Genomic DNA, 19538 nt, shown 5'->3' with positions numbered 1-19538 from the left:
CCCGATGTGTGTCCATACAGTAGTTTTCTCCCACATATGGTCTCTTGGTCAGGCTTGGCGGAATGTGTCTCTCCCGATTATCCACAAACGATCGGGCAGAATCATCTGTGACAGTAGAACATTTACTTGTCAACCGTATAAATTGGGCCTTCGGTATTCCTTTTTTTTTTTTAGGAGAATGTGGTGGTGGCTATCCCACATCAATAGCTTATTAGTGCTTGTATGTTTATGGTAGATAAGTGTCCCTAGGGTCCCATCCTGTTTTTTCTTGATTAGTACATCCAGGAAAGGCAACTGGTAATAATTAAGCTCCGATGTAAATCTCAGGCCCACTCTATTGTTGTTGATTTCCTTGACAAATTCAAGATGTTGTTCGCTTGTCCCTGACCAGATAATAAAAATGTTGTCAATATATTTCTACCATACTCCAATATATAGATGCCACCACTTATGCCACCTGAATATTGTGGTTTCCTCCCACTAGCCCCGGAATAGTTAGCATACGAGGGGGCACAGGGGCTCCCCATCTCAGTAACCCTGAGCTGATGGAAGTTCTTTCAAAAAGAATGAAGTTATGAGTAAGGGTCCCATTTCACATAGCGATGCACCAGCGATCCCGACAACGATACGACTTGGTAAGGACGCTGGTGCGTTGTCACACAGCAGCTATTCTGAACGATTCCAGCCTGCGTCCCTGAGTTCTGCATCGCCAACGAGGTCCCTCGTCGGCGTCAAACACAGCGATGCATGCTGGCCAACGGGACGCCGACGATGAAAAAATGTCCCAGGACATTCGAGCACGATCAGCGATGTCCAGCGGGGGGGGGGGGGGGGGCGGTCGCCGCTATATGTCACATGTAGCGAGATCGCTGTTGCGTCACAAAATCGGTTACGCATTAGCGATCTCGCTAGCAATCTCGCTATGTGAGACGGGGCCTTAAGAGTGAATTTTAGAAGATCCTCCATAAAGTCATTTTACCTACTACACTATTGATCTCAATTTCAAGAAATGTCTTACCTCTCTGATACCACTCTCATGCGGTATATTACTGTACAAAGCCTCGATATCTAGTAAGGCCTGCTCCCCTATATGCATATATACATGCTCGAGGATATATAAGTAGCAAGCAGGCAAAGTTAAAACCATTTTCTAGAAATATTATTCCAATTGAAAAACTTCAGGTTTTATTCTAATTGCAGGACCTCAGGCGGTAATGTGGGAGCATTATACTGTGTGTGGGGGATGACAGTACTGTTGGATCATTATACTATGTGTGTGGGGGTGGCGGTACTGTGGGAACATTATACTGTGTGTGGGTGAATGGAAGTACTGTGGTAACATACTGTGTAGGGGGATGAAGGTACTATGGGAACATTATACAGTGTGGGGTGATGGAGTTACTGTGGGAATATTATAATGTTAGGGGGATAGAGGTACTGTGGCAACATTATACTATGTATTATTATTATTTATTTTTATAGCACCATTTATTACATGGCGCTTTACATGTGAGGAGGGGTATACATAATAAAAACAAGTACTATAATCTAAAATGATACAAGTCAACAACTGGTACAGGGGAGAGAGTACTCGGCCCACAATCTACAAGGTATGGGTGAGGATACAGTAGGCGAGGGTAGAGCTGGTCGTGTAGCGGTTTGGTCGATCGGTGGTTATTGCAGGTTGTAGGTTTGTCAGAAGAGGTAGGTCTTCAGGTTCTTTTTGAAAGTTTCCATGGTAGGCGAGAGTCTGATATGTTGGGGTAGAGAGTTCCATATTAGGGGTGATGCGTGGGAGAAATCTTGTATACAATTGTGGAAGAGGAGATAACAAGGGAGTAGAGAAGGAGATCTTGTGAGGATCGGAGGTTGCATGCAGGTTAGTACTGGGAGACAAAGTTACAGATGTATGGAGGACACAGGTAGTGGATGGCTTTGTATGTCATGGTTAGGGTTTTGAACTGGAGTCTTTGGGTAATGGGGAGCCAGTGCGGAGATTGACAGAGGGGAGAGGCTGGGGAATAGTGGTGCAGCAGAGTTTAGAATAGATTGGAGGGGTACGAGAGTGTTAGAGGGGAGGCCACAGAGCAGGAGGTTGCAGTAGTCAAGGCGGGAGATGATGAGAGCTTGGACTAGGGTTTCTGCAGATTCTTGGTTTAGGAATGTACTGATCTGGGAAATATTTTTGAGTTGAAGTTGGCAGGAAGTGGAAAGGGCTTGGATATGTGGTTTGAAGGAGAGATCAGCATCAAGAATTACCCCGAGGCACTAAGCTTGTGAGAGTGGGGAGAGTGAGCAGCCATTTACTTTAATGGATAGGTCTGTTGGGGGAGTCGAGCGAGATGGGGGAAAGATGATGAATTCTGTTTTGTCCATATTAAGTTTTAGAAATTTAGCGGAGAAGGATGAAATAGCAGACAGACATTGTGAGATTCTGGTTAGTAGGGAGGTGATATCTGGTCCAGAGGTGTAGATCTGTGTGTCATCAGCATAGAGGTGATACTGAAAGCCGTGAGACTCTATGAGCTGTCTGAGGCCGAAGGTGTAGATAGAGAAGAGCAGAGGCCCTAGGACTGAACCTTGCCGGACTCCAACAGATAGGGGGCGAGGTGAGGAGATGGTGTGCGAGTGGGAGATGCTGAATGTCCAGTCTGTTATGTATGATGAGATCCAAGATAGGGCCAAGTCAGTGATGCCAAGCGATGAGAGGGTCTGAAATAATACAGAATGGTCCACTTTGTCAACGGCAGAGGACAGGTCTAGGAGGAGGTGGACAGAGTAGTGTCGCTCGGCTTTGGCAGCTAATAGGTCACTGGTGACTTTAGATAGGGCAGTTTCAGTGGAGCGATGCGGCCAGAAGCCAGATTTTAAGCGGTCAAAGAGGGAGCAAGAAGAGAGGTGGGAGGACAGTTCAAGATGGACGTGTTGTTCCAGTAGTTTTTTTCAGGCATAGGGGAGAAGTGACATGGGACAATAGCTAGATGCAAAGGATCAATCAAGAGAAGGCTTTGTGAGGATAGGTGTGATTGAGAAATGTTTAAAGCTTGAGGGGAAAACACCAGTTGTTAGTGATAGGTTGAAGAGATGGGTGAGGTTTGGGATGAAGCGGGATGGAATCAAGTCAAGTGCACAGGTGGTGAGACGTGATCTTGAGAGTACAGTGGAAAGTTGATCTTCCGGAATGATTGAGAAGTTGGTTTTGGAGGAGGAGGGCCGAGCAGTTAGGAGAAAGGGCTCTGGGGGTTGTGGACCAAAACTGTCTCTGATGTTATCAATCTTCTGCTTGAAAAATGAGGCAAAGTCTTCGGCTGAGATGAGTGGAGAGGGAGAGGATGGTGGAAAGAAATGAAAGTGTTGAATAACTGTTTAGGGTTGTGAGACAGGGAGGATATGAGAGATGGGAAGTAGGTTTGTTTTACTGCAGCAAATATGGTCTTGAAAGTAGTGAGGGACTGTTTAAATGTGGTGACGTGCTCGTTGGAGAGGGATCTTTTCTATCTATGGGGGGATGTATGGGGGATGGCAGTACTGTGGGAACATTATACTGTGCATGGGGGATGGCAGTACTGTGGGAACATTATACTGTGTGGGGGGATGGCGGTACTGTGGGAACATTATACTGTGTGGGGGGAGATGGTGGCACTGTGGGAACATTATATCTTGTGTGGGAAAATGGATGTACTGTGGGAACATTATACTGTGTGAGGGGAGGGATGACGTGCTGTGCGAACATTATACTCTGTGAGGAGGGATGACGGTACTGTGGGGACATTATACTTTGGGTGTGGGGATGGCGATACTGGGGGAAGAATATACTGTGTGGGGGATGACGGTACTGTGGGAACATTACACTGTGGATGGTGGAAGGCAGAACTGTGGTGTGAGGATCTGATGTTGTGGGTTATAAAAATCACCTAGTGTTAAAGAAGGGGTTCATTTCTCTTCTGAATATAATACTAGAAAATAGTATTGTGCAAGAATGACCTTTTATCCAGTTATCATCAGTCTACGTTCAGGTTTTTTATGGCCTGATAGTTCTGCATATACAGTCATATGTAAAAGTCTTTTTTCTTTATAACAATTTTGGTTTTTGCAACAGGTATTTCAGTTTCATATATCTAATAACTGATGGACTCAGTTATATTTCTGGATTCAAATGAGGTTTATTGTACTAACAGAAAATGTGCAATCTGCATTTAAACAAAATTTGACCGGTGCAAAAGTATGGGCACCCTTATCATTTTCTTGATTTGAACACTCCTAACTACTTTTTACTGACTTCCTGAAGCACTAAATTGGTTTTGTAACCTCATTGAGCTTTGAACTTCATAGCCAGGTGTATCAAATCATGAGAAAAGGTATTTAAAGTGGCCACTTGCAAGTAGTTCTCCTATTTGATTCTCCTATGAAGAGTGGCATCATGGGCTCCTCAAAACAACTCTCAAATGAGCTGAAAACAAAGATTATTCAACATAGCTTTTCAGGGGAAGGATACAAAAAGTTGTCTCAGAGATTTAACCTGTCAGTTTCCACTGTGAGGAACATAGTAAGGAAATGGAAGAACACAGGTACAGTTCTTGTTAAGCCCAGAAGTGGCAGGCCAAGAAAAATATCAGAAAGGCAGAGAAGAAGAATGGTGAGAACAGTCAAGGACAATCCACAGACCACCTCCAAAGACCTGCAGCATCATCTTGCTGCAGATGGTGTCACTGTGCATCGGTCAACAATACAGCGCATGCATAACGCCTTTTTGTATGACCAAACAACTCAATCTTTGTTTCATCAGTTCACAGGACCTTCTTCCAAAATGTAACTGGCTTGTCTAAATGTGCTTTTGCATACCTCAGGCGACTCTGTTTGTGGCGTGCTTGCAGAAACGGCTTCTTTCGCATCACTCTCCCATACAGCTTCTCCTTGTGCAAAGTGCGCTGTATTGTTGACCGATGCACAGTGACACCATCTGCAGCAAGATGATGCTATACTTGGTTTATGTTTGTTCTAACTTTTATTCTTCTTTTGTTTGTTGATGCCTTGTCAGATGTTAATTGATAAGTAGTACTGATAATGCTGTGCTGAACTGTTCTGATTATACTACGGTCCTGATATTGCTATATCTGTGTTGTGGGGCACTAAGCAGTGCTGTTGATGTATGGAGACTAAATGACGTGTGCTCAGTGTATAAATAGCCTTTTCATTACTCAAAGCAGTGAGTAAGATAAAACTCTCCAGTTAGTTGCTACTTGGGAAAAAACTTATAGGAAGGTCCCGGGTGGGAGTTTGTAGTGAAGAGGGAAAATCACGTGAAGAAAATCTATGTGAATATAAATGTAAATGTTTTTTGTATGCAACCCGGTACTCAGATAGGACGCTAATTAGAGGATATAGTGAACCGAGCAAGAGTTTCTACAAATAGATGTGATTTATGTTTTTGTCCATTGGCACTAGAGCATTTTTTATAAGATGCAAGGAGCGAGAGAGTACAGAAGTACTGCGTGTATGGATGTGATTGAAATGTCAGATAAATGCTTACCATGTGTGTACCATATGCTGTGTGAAAAGGGTCTGTGTTCAGTTCACCAGTATAGCCGCAGAAGTATATTCTTGTCATATGCATTGTTTAAAAGCTGGGTAGATATATTGGACTCTAGAGGGTATATGCTAGTTAATCCTGAATGCTATATATGTGTTTTCAACTATGCAAGCTTATATCTGGTAACCAGCTCTTTCAATCTCTGCTCTGAATCAACCTGTGTTTCTCCACTCCATTAATTGTCAGCAAGCAGTTAATCCTGAATGCTATATATGTGTTTTCAACTATGCAAGCTTATATCTGATATATAGTTTTTTTTCAACTTACTCTGCTTGTCCCCTTATGTTGTGAGGTCAAGAAACTTTTCAAAGTGCTTTATGATCCATGTAGTGCTGGACATCTGTTTATTTGACCAAAACATTTTATTGGGTCCTGCTGTTTCAATTTAGTTTGATTGATTAATGAGAAGAGAGAGGCTAAAAAAAAAAAAAAAAAAAATCTAAGCATTAGCCTCCTATATATTCAGACATAGCTTGGGGAAAGCATTAATGCAGGGGGCATTTATGCAAATGTAATCGAAGTACATGTATGAAAGTACTGGCAGTTATAACATGGCAGTTAGACAGGGCAGGAGACAGGTAAGACACTTATATACATCTACTCCCTGTACATTTGGAGTACAACAAATATATATCATATGCATTTGTATAGTTTATATCCTGGCCGCTGCATTCACACACATCCACCACCCTGGCATTAACTCTATACACTCCATCCATATCGACCCCTCGCTCCTTTCCTTTCCTATGTATGGCACTCACGCTCTTTTCACATTGTTAAATTGCACAGATCCAGTCAGTCCCACCATTCAACATAAGAGACGCTCTCACAAATCACTTAACCATCTGCTCACTCTTTCTATCCTCCTCCTAGTCGCAGTAGATATTGCTCCCAAGCCCCTCTAATCTTATTAATATTCCCTGCATGCCATCTGTCTCTCTTAATTGTGCACTTTGGAATTCTCGCTCAGTGTGTAACAAACTCTCCTTCACTCATGACTTTTTCCTTTCTAATTCTCTTAACCTCCTGGCTCTTACTGAAACCTGGATCCAGCAGTCAGACACTACCGCTGCTGCTGCTCTTTCATACGGGGGACTACATTTCTCTCATACCACAAGATCAAACAATAGAGCAGGTGGAGGCATTGGTCTGCTCCTATCACCAAAATGTACCTTTCAGGTTATCCCTCAACTACCCTCACTAGTCTTCCCTTCTTTTGAGGTCCATGCCGTCAGACTCTACACCCCCTTCTCCATGCGAGTGGCGATGGTGTATCGTCCTCCCGGCCCCTCCCATCAGTTCCTGGATCTTTTTGCCACTTGGCTTCCACATTTTCTCTCCTGTGACATCCCTACCCTCATCATGGGAGATTTCAACATCCCCATTGCTCTTCCCCTCTCCCCATCTGCTACTCACCTTTTCTCTCTAACCTCCTCGTTTGGCCTTTCGCAGCTTACTAATTCTCCAATGCTTGAAGACGGAAACTCCCTCGACTTGGTCTTCTCTCGGTTTTGTACAGTGAATGATTTTGCAAACTCCCCTCTCCTGCTCTCTGACCACAATCTTCTTTCATTATCTATCAAGAACTGCTAGGTTGCTCAGGTCACCCCCACTGTCCATATTTATAGAAACATACAGGCCATTAACACCCAGAAACTTATGAAGAACTTGCAGTCTTCATTGGCCCCTATCTCCTCCCTCTCATGTCCTGATTCTGCATTGAAGCATTACAATCAAACACTTCAAAGTGCCCTGGATGAATTTGGACCCCCTATAAATAGAACACCACAACACAGATGGCGACAACCCTGGCTCACCCTGCAAATATGTTTCCTGCAGCTGTGCTCCAGGTGCGCAGAACGTCTGTGGAGAAAATCCAATCTACACGAAGATTTCATCCATTATAAGTTTATGCTTAGAACATACAACACTGCCCTTCACCTCTCCAAACAAACCTATTTCAACACCCTCATCACCTCACTGTCCAATAACCCGAAATGTCTCTTTGACACTTTTCATTCTCTACTCAACCCAAGAGTACAGGCCCCAACCACGGTGCTCCGAGCTGACGATCTGGCCAATTACTTCAAAGAAAAAATTGACCAGATTCGACAGGAAATTATCTCTCAATCACCTCATACCATGCACTGTCCTCCCTCCCCCACTGCATCTAGCTCACTCTCTGATTTTGAACCAGTCACAGAAGTAGTAAGCAGGCTCCTTGCATCTTCTCGCCCAACCACTTGCACCAGTGACCCAATTCCGTCACATCTCCTCCAGTCTCTTTCCCCTGCTGTCACCCCTCACCTAACAAATATTTAACCTCTCTCTCTTCTGGTATCTTTCCCTCCTCATTTAAGCATACCATCATACATCCACTACTTAAAAAACCATCTCGACAAAAACTGTCCCGCTAACTATAGACCTGTCTCTAATCTTCCCTTCATCTCTAAACTCCTGGAATGCCTGATCCACTCCAGTCTTATCCGCTATCTCTTTGATAACTCTCTTCTCGACCCTCTCCAATCCGGTTTCCGCTCTTTACACTCTACTGAAACTGCCCTCACTAAAGTCTCTAATGATCTACTAACAGCAAAATCAAATGGTCATTACTCCATGCTAATTCTCTTGGATTTCTCTGCAGCATTTGACACTGTGGATCATCAGCTCCTCCTCACTATGTTCCATTCCATTGGCCTCAAGGACACCATTCTCTCCTGGTTCTCCTCCTATCTCCCTGACCGCTCCTTTATTGCATCTTTTGCCGGTTCCTCCTCCTCTCACCTTCCCCTTACTGTTGGGGTTCCTCAAGGATCGGTTCTAGGCCCCCTCCTCTTCTCCTTGTACACTGCCCCTATTGGTCAAACAATCAGTAGATTTGGTTTCCAGTACCATCTCTATGCTGATGACACCCAATTATACGCTTCTTCTCCTGACATCACGCCAGCCTTTCTAGAAAACACTGGCGATTGTCTAAACGCTGTGTCTAACATCATGTCCTCACTATATCTGAAACTGAACCTGTCAAAGACTGAACTCCTTGTGTTTCCTCCCTCTACAAATGTACCTATACCCGACATTGCCATTTCTGTGTGTGGTTCCACTATTACTCCCCAGCAACTTGCCCGCTGACTTGGGGTCATACTTGACTCCAAGCTTTCTTTTGCCCCCCACATTCGATCACTGGCTTGCTCTAGTCATCTGCACCTCAAAAACATTTCTAGAATTTGACTTTTTCTTACTTTTGACTCTGCAAAAACTTTTTCTCTTATTCATTCTCGTCTCGACTATTGTAACTCTCTTCTAATTGGTCTCCCTCTTACCAAACTCTCCCCTCTCCAATCTGTCTTGAATGCTGCAGCCAGGATCATATTCCTCACCAATCGTTACACCGATGCCTCTACCTTGTGCCAGTCATTACACTGGCTACCCATCCACTCCAGAATTCAGTATAAACTTATTACCCTCATTCACAAAGCCCTCCATGGCTCAGCACCACCCTACATCTCCTCCCTTTTTTCAGTATACCACCCTACCCGTGCCCTCCGTTCTGCTGATGACCTGAGGTTAGCATCCTCAATAATCAGAACCTCCCACTCCCGTATCCAAGACTTTACACATGCTGTGCCAATTCTTTGGAATGCACTTCCCAGGTCAATACGATTAGTCCCCAATTCCTACAATTTTAAGCGTGCCCTGAAAACGCATTTATTCAGACTGGCCTATCGCCTCAAGACATTAACCTAATCTATCCCTGTGTGGCACAGCCAAAAGTTTTACCATAACCAGGTTCCCTGCATCATGTTCCCACATGCTTTATGCATCCATTAGCCCTCTGTGTCTGTACTGTTACACACTTGACATTATGGCTGGTCTATACAATCAGGGCAACCGTTACCACCCACCTTTCGTGTCTACCTCTTTCCTCATAGACTGTAAGCTTGCGAGCAGGGTCCTCATTCCTCTTGGTATTTGTTATAATCTATTTGATTATTGTTATGCTGTAATGTCTATTGTCTGTACAAATCCCCTCTGAAATGTAAAGTGCTGCGGAATATGTCGGCGCTATAGAAGTAAAATGTATTATTATTATTAAGGTGGCAAGATAATATCACGCACGAGTATTATCTTATGGAACCCGGAGTGGATTCACGAATAGACCTTGCATATTCAGAGTCTAGTGTGGGCTCACATTCAGATGTATGAGGAGTATATAGCGCTTGTGTTTGGAACTGTTTATGGTAATCTGTCTGATTGTTTGGGAGAGTATGTATCAGCATCAGGATAGAGCAGAGAGTTGCGGTTCAGGTTATTGCTTTGGTAGCAGGAATGCTGGCTATTATAGTAGACCAGTGGGATCCCGCTATTACATAACAGGTCTGAAGATAGGGGTCGCTAGCTTTGACAGCTGTTATTGGTGCCAGGCACACCAGGTCAGGATAGACTACGAATCCGAGATATAAGATAAAGGACCTGGTGCGCCTTGGGCAGGATTATGAAGCAGTTAACAATACCGCTGACAATTCTTGAAAAGGCAGGAATGCCAAGGAATGGATGTTTGGATGCTGAGAGATAAGATAGGTGTTTAAGTAAGGAGCATGCTGTATGGATTGAAAAATATGACTATGGTGTGCAAGTTGCAGTGTGGATCAGAACCTCTGAATGATATGGTCTGTTTTAATGCTAAGAATGATGAAGTTATTACTAAGAAGTTATGATGAATGATGAAGTTAATATTAAGTGTGATGAAGTTAGAATGAGAGAATGTATGTAAGACAATCTGCAGCGTCTCCACACACAGGCTGCTCCCCATTCACAAGATCAGTCTGTGTTTCCATAGCTCCCTCCACCCCTGTAGTAGCGGGGGATGAGACTAGCCCCCCTGTTTGAAAGCAGCCCAAAGAAAAGTGAAGCTGCATGCTGACTTGAGATTTCTTCTGTGTCTGCAGCTTTAACATCTGAATAATACTATACTTGTGGATCGCCCTCGCATCGCCCTCGCACCTAGGGCGGCGGGGTACTCGGTACCAGGCCCGTTGGTTTCAATGAGAGATGTCACGGTAGCTGTGACCCGGTCCGTGGCCCTGGGCGTCCATTGTAAAAGGGGAATGTTGAGTGTGTGGATGATAATGATTAAAGTTTATTAGTGAATGATTCGTGACGCCACCTGTGGTGTTTGGCAATAAAGATGTTAAGCCGACGCTGCAGACAGATCCTCTGGGACAGATGGTGTGGTGCAGCAATGATGGTGTGGCCCTCCACAGGTAGGGCTGTAGTCCCAAGGCAGTGAGGATAGGTGTTGAGGAAGAGGGTGTAGTGTCTGGCACAGAGATGTAGCAGTGCTGAGTAGGTTGGCGCAGGAATAAGCGGAGGACACCAGGGCATGTAGTTCCAAAGCTTTACTCACAGTCTGTTGAGCATACAGGTGCCCGCATCCGTGCCGTGTCCTCCAGGTCAGGGACTCAACCAACCTCCAGGCAAGATGAAGTACTCCGTTCCAACACTCCGCCAACATATGTGCCTTTTCTGAATGTCTCCCTTTTGCACCTATAGTGAAGTACTCTCAGTACTGAGTTACACTGGAGTTCCTCCTGCCAGATGTTCTTAGAACTCTACTTGTACGGCAGACAGCTGTAGCCTGCTTTGGGAACTCCTTGCTACTAAGTCTCGGCTCTCTCACGTTGCTGTTGTGCCCCCAAGTCTTATGTGGGAATAAAGTGGTGACAACTTCTATTCCTCCGGTGTCTGTCGCAGGACCATTAGTATCCATACAACCTCGGGGACCGGACCCCGGCCCTGCGCTGTGAACTTGGGAAGGGTTCTGCTCTAACCCTAATCCTTAGTCCTCCTCTCCTTACGTTCCATACTAATCCTTCTTTCTTATGGAGTCAGGCTTTCTATCAATGTTCTTTTCCTGTGCCAGCGGACCCAGGTCACTGAGGTCGGCTGCAGCACTTCCCTCCATCCATCCCTCTCAGGGGATCTTCACTCCTCCTCTGACTCTGTCAGACTGACTAAATCCTAAACTCTTCCCGCTCTTTTGATGCTAACTAAACTCCACCCGCCTCCCAGCACGCTTCGTGTTCCAAGCAGGGAGCCACCAAAGGGTGCTTTGCTACACTACTGAGTTGTGTGGGATGCAGGTGTCTCCACCTTACCTGAATGGTGGGATACCACACCTCAGGAGGAGGTGCAGTACTTCTGTGGCGACTGAACCCTCAGGGGCGCCACACTTGCCTGTCACATATAGTCACATCTCTACCCCATCTCTGGTAGACCCCGGTGATACACCATCAGCCAGGGGTCCCATAGGTGCCAATCATGGGGAGAGGACTGATCCCTATGTCTCCACAGATGCAAACTAGCTGACTTGTATATGATGCTTCTCCTCTATACTTATTACCCTTGGGTTGCCACAGGGATTCACAGACAATTTCTCCACTCCAGTAAGGAACAGCCCCAAGCAGTTCCTACGGAGGGGAGAAATGAGGAAACATTTTACATTTCACTTGCAGACAACCCTTACACCTCATAACTATGATTAGAAAAACCCCAGAGAAGCCAGATTTGTAAAAATATGTTACTGACAGGATTGAAGGAAGATCTGAGAACAGAAGTGATGAGAGTACGTCCAGAATGTATATACAATCCTTCCCATGTTTAGGAGGATAGAGGGCCAGATTAATAATAGGAACGTAAGAGGCAACTCCTGTTATGGTGAATATACCTCCGGATGCATTTAATAATGCTGTGAAAACTGGTGCAGGCAGCAGGTATACTTCACAGGGTAACAGTAGAGAGAGAAGAAAAAGGAAAGTTGGGATAACAGACCAAGAGAAGTGTAAACAAAGATAGTGGTTCCCCCACAGGATGGTCCAATCACTAATCACATAATTAAAATTTCCTCATGGTAAACAATTAAAATGCCTGATTGATACGGGGGTGAGCCATACTATTATATGAGAAAAGGATAGGCCACAACGATTCAGGACAGGAGGAACAGTCTATTGCATGAAACAGAACCCATGAATGTGTGAGTAGCACGTACCACATACTTGTGTGCCCAATTGCTAGTCTTAGATAAATGTCCTCTAAGCTTGACAGGTGCTGATATCCTGAGTGCTATGAATACAGTTCTTAATTAAGTTTGGAAGAAAGGCATTACTGTTACAGGCCCGTTGCCTGAAGCAATCCTTTCCATTATGATGTTGCTAATTTAGCTAGATGACGACAAAAACTGCAACTGACCAAGATGAGGACATTTGGTAACTGTTCGAGCAGATACCACCTGCAGTATGGGTAAAGGATAAGACAGACGTTGGTTTAGGATAATACCAGTATCCATCAGACTGAAACCAGGAACTGTACCGGTGCGTATTAGACGATATCCCCTGAGCAGAGAGATCAAACAGGTACTGTATGTCTAATGGAAACAGCTTCCTTGTTAATATTTTTGTACCATGAAGTATGTAAGGTGTCAAGAGGCAACTGCCAATAGCAAAGGAAAAGGTTGTTTTCTTAGGTCATACCAACTGACCCCGGAAGCCAAAGAGGGGTTCAGAGATCTAAAGGAAGCCATTGTTTCAACCCCAGCCCTTGGAATTCCAAACCATGACCTTCCTTTCCGTTTGTACTGTCATGAATCGGGGGGGGGGACATGCTAAAGGGGTGCTTACACAACAACATGGAGAAAGGCATCGCCCTCTAGGATACTATTCAGCCAAACTTGACACAGTGGCACAAGGAGCACCAACATGCATCAGAGCAGTTGCTGCTTGTGCAATCTCACTGCAAGAAATTTCACAAGAACTAAAGAAGAATGGAATTTGGGAAGTACTATCCATTCTTGCTTCTCACTGTGATTGTATCTATTCAATGTAAAAAAGATAATGATATCTTTGAGCCATGGGATAGTGCCGTGTCAAAACAGTGAGCTAATAAATTTGTCCAGTACCATAACTATGTTGCCCAGGCCAGAAATCTATCCAATTGCTGGATTTGTTCACATGCCCCAATTGCTGCAAAAATTATGCCGTATTTTGTAATTCCATTGGCAGAGGAAGAGCTGTTCAGCGGTAGATGCTGGAAAATGTGAGCCCTGGATCTGGCTGAACAGCAGAGTCAAACTTCTGCAGCCTTACCTATTACCGGTTGGACAAAGCAGCCATGGTTCCAAATAAATCTTACTAGAAAGCAAGAACCTGTAAATAAACGGCCAATTAATTTGTTTGAATTTAAGGAATATGATGGAAAACTGGGGAAATAAGGCAACTGATAAAAATTATATATGGAAAGTGCCAGATCAGGAGCTAAAACTTAGTTTTGCAGTGAAGACCCCTTTTTCTCTAGGAGGTAAGCTGATCTGCAGTGACCAGGTATGAACGATTTCTACATGATACTAATTGGTCCAGGAATTATTTATGGTAATACAGCACAGTGCACAGGGAGAGAGGCAGTTCACGTAGATGAAGAGACCAGAGAAGGTCAGTATGGAGATGGAGCAGCTGAGATGTCCATAAGTATAAATACTGAACCGGAATGTCAGACATTGCAATATTATAGGGCAGTCACTACAGATTTGGAAGACTCTTGGTGTCTTTACACTGACACTACCCGGTTAGTTTCAATAGCAATAGCTGTTCTTAATGAATTTCAGTTTATAAACATAGTCTGTGGAAGTAATGCATATAGGTGGATTCCTAAAGGAGCTGAAGGTCCATGTACATTGGCTAGGTTAGAGCCAGCCACCTAGGTATGGAATGAAAGTGATTTCCCTTATAAAAATGTCCCTAGTCACATGATAGCAAAGCGTAGTGCACCCTCTCCACAGTCACCCAAGCATTTAATGCACACTCCATGGTATCTTAAAACTGGGATGGTTCTCACTGGTCCTCTGGGAGTTATGTTCGGAACCATAAGAAATGCTCAGATGATAGAAGAATTGGGTGATATCTTTGATAATGTGACTGAGTATTTATTTGATGCCATTAATGTAGAATCTGCTTATATGAGACAGTTCATAGTCATAACTAACCAGCACTCTATGGTGCTTGACTATCTCACAGCATCTCAAGGGGGATTCTGTCAGGTAGTGGGACCCGCATGCTGTCACTATATAGATCCGTCCGGACTGATGAGAGTCACTCATGACATAGAACAAGTTAGGCTGATAAAGGAAGGAATACGGAAAATTAATTCACTTGATGAACTGCCCCTCCCTGAATGGCGCGCATGGTTAAATCCTTTGAATTTGTTTAAAGGAATAGGTGGATGAATATCGGGTGTAATTCATTTCCTAATTCAAGCAGTTTTTGTGATATTGATCATTGCAGTGATGATAAAGTTATTTGTTATGTTTATAAAGTTCTCAGCTCTAATTGTAAATATTTTCCAGGCAAACATAAAGCTAGAATCAATACTGACTCTTATATAAAGCAAACCCAAGTGATGAGTACCCTGATAACTGGACTTTACTGTGAATGTATACTCTGCAACAAGCAAACTTCAGTGGACCTAGCTGATTGTACGCATTGTGGAAAACCACTGGTCTGAACAAAGACTAAGGCTCTACAAAGAAGTACAACAATGAAGATTTACTTTTATTATGGACTTTAAATGATTAATACTAACAAATAAAATATAATATAATATATATATACTAACATATTAATATATAGGTTACAATAAGTCCCAAAGGAGGTCTGGTTCATAAGTTTAATCAGAATGGATACGCAGCAGAGCTGGTATCCCATGATATACATAGGACAAGCCGTGTATTTTGTGAAGTAGGTTTATCTTGCAGGCCTCAGCAATAGGCAGGGGTAAGACAGGATGAGGCGTAGACTAGATGATAAAAAGAGGGGAGTTGTTAAAGAAGGGGTTAATCTCTGTTCTGAATATATTACTAGAAAATAGTATTGTGCAAGAATGACCTTTCAGAAGTTATCATCAGTCTACGTGCAGATTTTTTATGGCCTGATAGTTCTGCATATATTCCAAGAAATTGGTCCAGAACATATTGTTGCTTCCAAAATTCTGTAAGTCAGTCTAAATTCTCTTGATAACTTCAACTCTTGAACCAGGTCACACTGACATATGAAAAGTGCTGGAATGTTCCCCCAACATTTTATTGTGTAATCTATCTCGTGTCTCAGGATATATTGATGACCAATTGTATAACTCATATTTCTGCCAGATTATTATGTAACCTCCTTTTTATTTTACCAATTGTTACATAATCTTATTTTCTGCGATCTTGTTCTATAAAATATCAAGCTGTCAATAAACTACACAGACTATTTGGAAAGACAACGAGCCGTCTGTCTCTCTGATTAAGCCTCATCACATGGGTACCCATAAGGTATAGTTATACCCGAGGAGACATAGAAATCCCTTCTCCCACACTAGGCAGGTTAACGATGCAACTATTTTTATTCCATACATTGATGGTTGAACAACAAATCCATGGAGATGGCCAAAATACAATGTCCTCAGTCCACAAGTTCTCAATCTGACACTGGTAATTCCATTGGCCCCATTCCAGGCGATACCTACTGTATCCCAACTTTTGGTTGGCCCACAGCTTTTGTTATCCCCAGCCGGTATACTGTGCAGTCACAGCTTATGTTCCTCCAGATGATGGATATCACGACCGTAGCTCATGAATACCCCTCCAGCTGGCATCTGATCTCCAAAACTCCATAGACCATCCATCCCAGCTTGGATCGTCTCACTTCGACGTCCCCCCAACAACTGCCTGATTCAACCCTGTGCCTTTTTCTCCCTCTTCCTTAAACATTTTCCTTTAGCTCACAGAACAAAGGATATTCCATCAGTTGGGACTGTATGTGAGACCTCCCGTGGTGACGGCTCCCCTGGGTCTACTATCCCCAACCACTCAATGGGCCTAGGTTTGCTCGTCTTCATCTGCTGGCTGTTACTGAATAGAATTATTGATACTTGAGGATGAACTGATGAGCAATCAAATAAATAATAAACACATCAAGCAAATTAACTACTAAATTACAATAATATTGATGTAACTGGTGCTCCGTGCTGGAAAAAGTCTCTATGTCTTAGGCTGCGTTAAAGCTATAGCATAACGCGATATGCGTTATGCTATACTGCTAGAGCAGATGATTCATCTGCGCTGGCAGTGACGGAACCTCAGACGCTGCAGCCCGCATCCGAGGCTCCGTCACTGAATGACGGCACATCTTGAACGCGTACCGCTTTACTGCATACGTCGCGATGCGCCCGACAATGGGGCTGAATGGCAGAGTTAACAGACTGCGTTACACTGCTATAACGTAATGTGAACCCAGCTTTAGCGCTGTGGACTCCGCTCTACGTTCACTCATCCTATAGTCTTTAGTAAGTGGCAATATCCTCACATGTGGGAACATTATACTGTGTGTGGGGGGATGGTGGCACTGTGGGAACATTATACTCTGTAGGGGGACATCATACATACTTCATAAGGAGCATAATGGGGGATTAACACTGTGTGGGGGCCAAGAAAGGGGCCTTGTACTATGAGAACAATCCATTTCCTCACTTCCTGTCTTCCATAGTTTGGTCATATGCATCTAGTACAGGAAACAGATTCTTATAAAGTGGCAACGCTAACACCAAGAGTCTCAGCGCTGAAGGAGTTAATGTGGCCTACGCCCAGTAATGGGGAATCTCCAGCACCTACCTCCACCTGCAGGGGGCGCTATCTCCGGGAACGGAGGGGTTACTGCCCGCTGCACCCAGTAATAGGGAATCTCCAGCACCTACCTCCACCTGCAGGGGGCGCTATCTCCGGGAATGGAGGGGTTACTGCCCCCTGCACCCAGTAATGGGGAATCTCCAGCACCTACCTCCACCTGCAGGGGGCGCTATCTCCGGGAATGGAGGGGTTACTGCCCCCTGCACCCAGTAATGGGGAATCTCCAGCACCTACCTCCACCTGCAGAGCCGCACACCACATATATGGCTGCTCTGTGCGCACAGGACCTGGGATGAGGTCACAGGAGGGGAGGAGTCAGGGGTCACATGACCAGGGGCCTCAGTGTATGCAGGACTGTGCTGGCTGTCATGGTGCTGGATGAGGGAAAGTTTTTGTGTGGGGTCAGGAGGGGTTTACAGGGGGGATGTAGCAGAGCCGTGTGTGTACGAGGTGTACGGAGCGGAGCTGTGTGTGTACGAGGTGTACGGAGCGGAGCCGTGTGTAGCCGTGTGTGTACGAGGTGTACGGAGCGGAGCCGTGTGTGTACGAGGTGTACGGAGCGGAGCCGTGTGTAGCCGTGTGTGTACGAGGTGTACGGAGTGGAGCCGTGTGTGTGCGAGGTGTACGGAGCGGAGCCGTGTGTGTACGAGGTGTACAGAGCAGAGCCGTGTGTGTACGAGGTGTACGGAGCGGAGCCGCGTGAGTACGAGGTGTACGGAGCGGAGCCGTGTGTGTACGAGGTGTACGGAGCGGAGCCGTGTGTGTACGAGGTGTACGGAGCGGAGCCGTGTGTGTACGGAGCGGAGCCGTGTGTGTACGAGGTGTACGGAGCAGAGCCATGTGTGTACGAGGTGTACGGTGCGGATTCGTATGTGTATGAGGTGTACAGAGTAGTGCCATGTGTACGAGGTGTACGGAGTGGAGCTGTGTGGGAACGAGGTGTACAGAGCAGAGCCATGTGTGTACGAGGTGTATAGAGCAGAGCCGTGTGTGTACTAGGTGTATGGAGCGGAGCCCTGTGTGCTGAGGTGTAAGGAGCAGTGCCATGTGTATGGAGTAGTGCCGTGTGTATGGAGCAGAGCAATGTGTGTACAAGGTGTATAGAGCAGAGCTGTGTGTGTACGGAGCAGAGATGTGTCCAGGAGGTGGTACAGCTTGTACTTGGAGCATGAGCTGAAAGGCCACCGTTTCTGGGTGACCCCGCGGCCATCTTCCGATCCAGGGTCACCATGGAGACCAATGGCATTATGCATTCACATGACATTGTGCCAACGGGAGCACAGAGGTAGCTCCCTCCCTCTGCGATGCCCCACTTATATCACTATTGACAGCAGCATCATAGGGGTTAAACACCCTCAATTGGAGCTAGCACCGATCATAGACATTGCTGCAGGATGTCAGCTCTCACATAGAGCTGACACTCGCAGTCGATCGCTGCGGCTTTCAGGGTGAGCCAACGTGATTACGGTGCCGTTTATATATATATACACAGCTGTTTGTGGAAATGCAGCTCCCCGACGCCATATAAATATATACGGCACAGGGGTTTAGTAATGGCAATATCACTATAAAGTCAGCAGATAAAGGTGGTGCTGTTGTGGTTATGGATACTGAACTTTATTTGACTGAAATTAAGTGACATCTTACAGATATTGAGGTTTATCGCGAAGTGAATGCGGACCCTAAATTTAATATCCTTGTGGGTCGCCCTCCCAGGGCTGTGGGGTACTCGGTATCGGGCCAGTGTCGGGATGTGTCACAGCAGCGGGGACCCGGTCCGTGGCCCTGGGCGCCCAATTAATAGGGGGAGTTTGAATGGTGGAATGTAGTTAATGGAATAGTTCGTGATGCCACCTGTGGTGTTCGGCAAGCGAGATGTTAAGCCGACGCTGCTTGCAGATCCTCTGGAGCTGGTGGTGTGTTGCAGCCAAGATGGTGAAGCTCACGAGGTGAATCTGTAGCCCCAGGGCAGTGTAGATGTGGAGTTAGAGGAGAGACACCAGCAGTGTAGAAGCGGGTACCCAGATGTAGCAGTGCTGGGTGTGTTGACGCAAGAATCAATGGAGGACACCAGGGCTTGTAGTTGCAAAGCTTTACTCACAGTCTGTAGTACACACAGGTGCCTGCCTCCGTACTGTGTCCTCCGGGTCAGAGGCTCAATCAACCTCCAGGTCAGATGGAATGCTCCCTTCCAACGCTCCGCCAACATGTACCTTTCTGAACGTCTCCTCTTAT

General features: G+C 45.2%; 1 pseudogene; it reads right to left on the bottom strand.

Annotated features, from left to right (window-relative positions):
* Positions 1–17467, bottom strand: part of LOC141051043 (uncharacterized) — a 38480-nt pseudogene extending 21013 nt beyond the window's left edge.
* Positions 17468–19538: the final 2071 nt, after the last annotated feature.

Source organism: Dendrobates tinctorius, unplaced genomic scaffold (assembly GCF_039654945.1).
Source record: "Dendrobates tinctorius isolate UK_male_01 unplaced genomic scaffold, ASM3965494v1 ptg000155l, whole genome shotgun sequence".
Classification (NCBI taxonomy): Eukaryota; Metazoa; Chordata; class Amphibia; order Anura; family Dendrobatidae; genus Dendrobates; species Dendrobates tinctorius.
The sequence above is the reverse complement of the archived record's forward strand: the minus strand, read 5'-3'. Positions and strand labels throughout refer to the sequence as shown.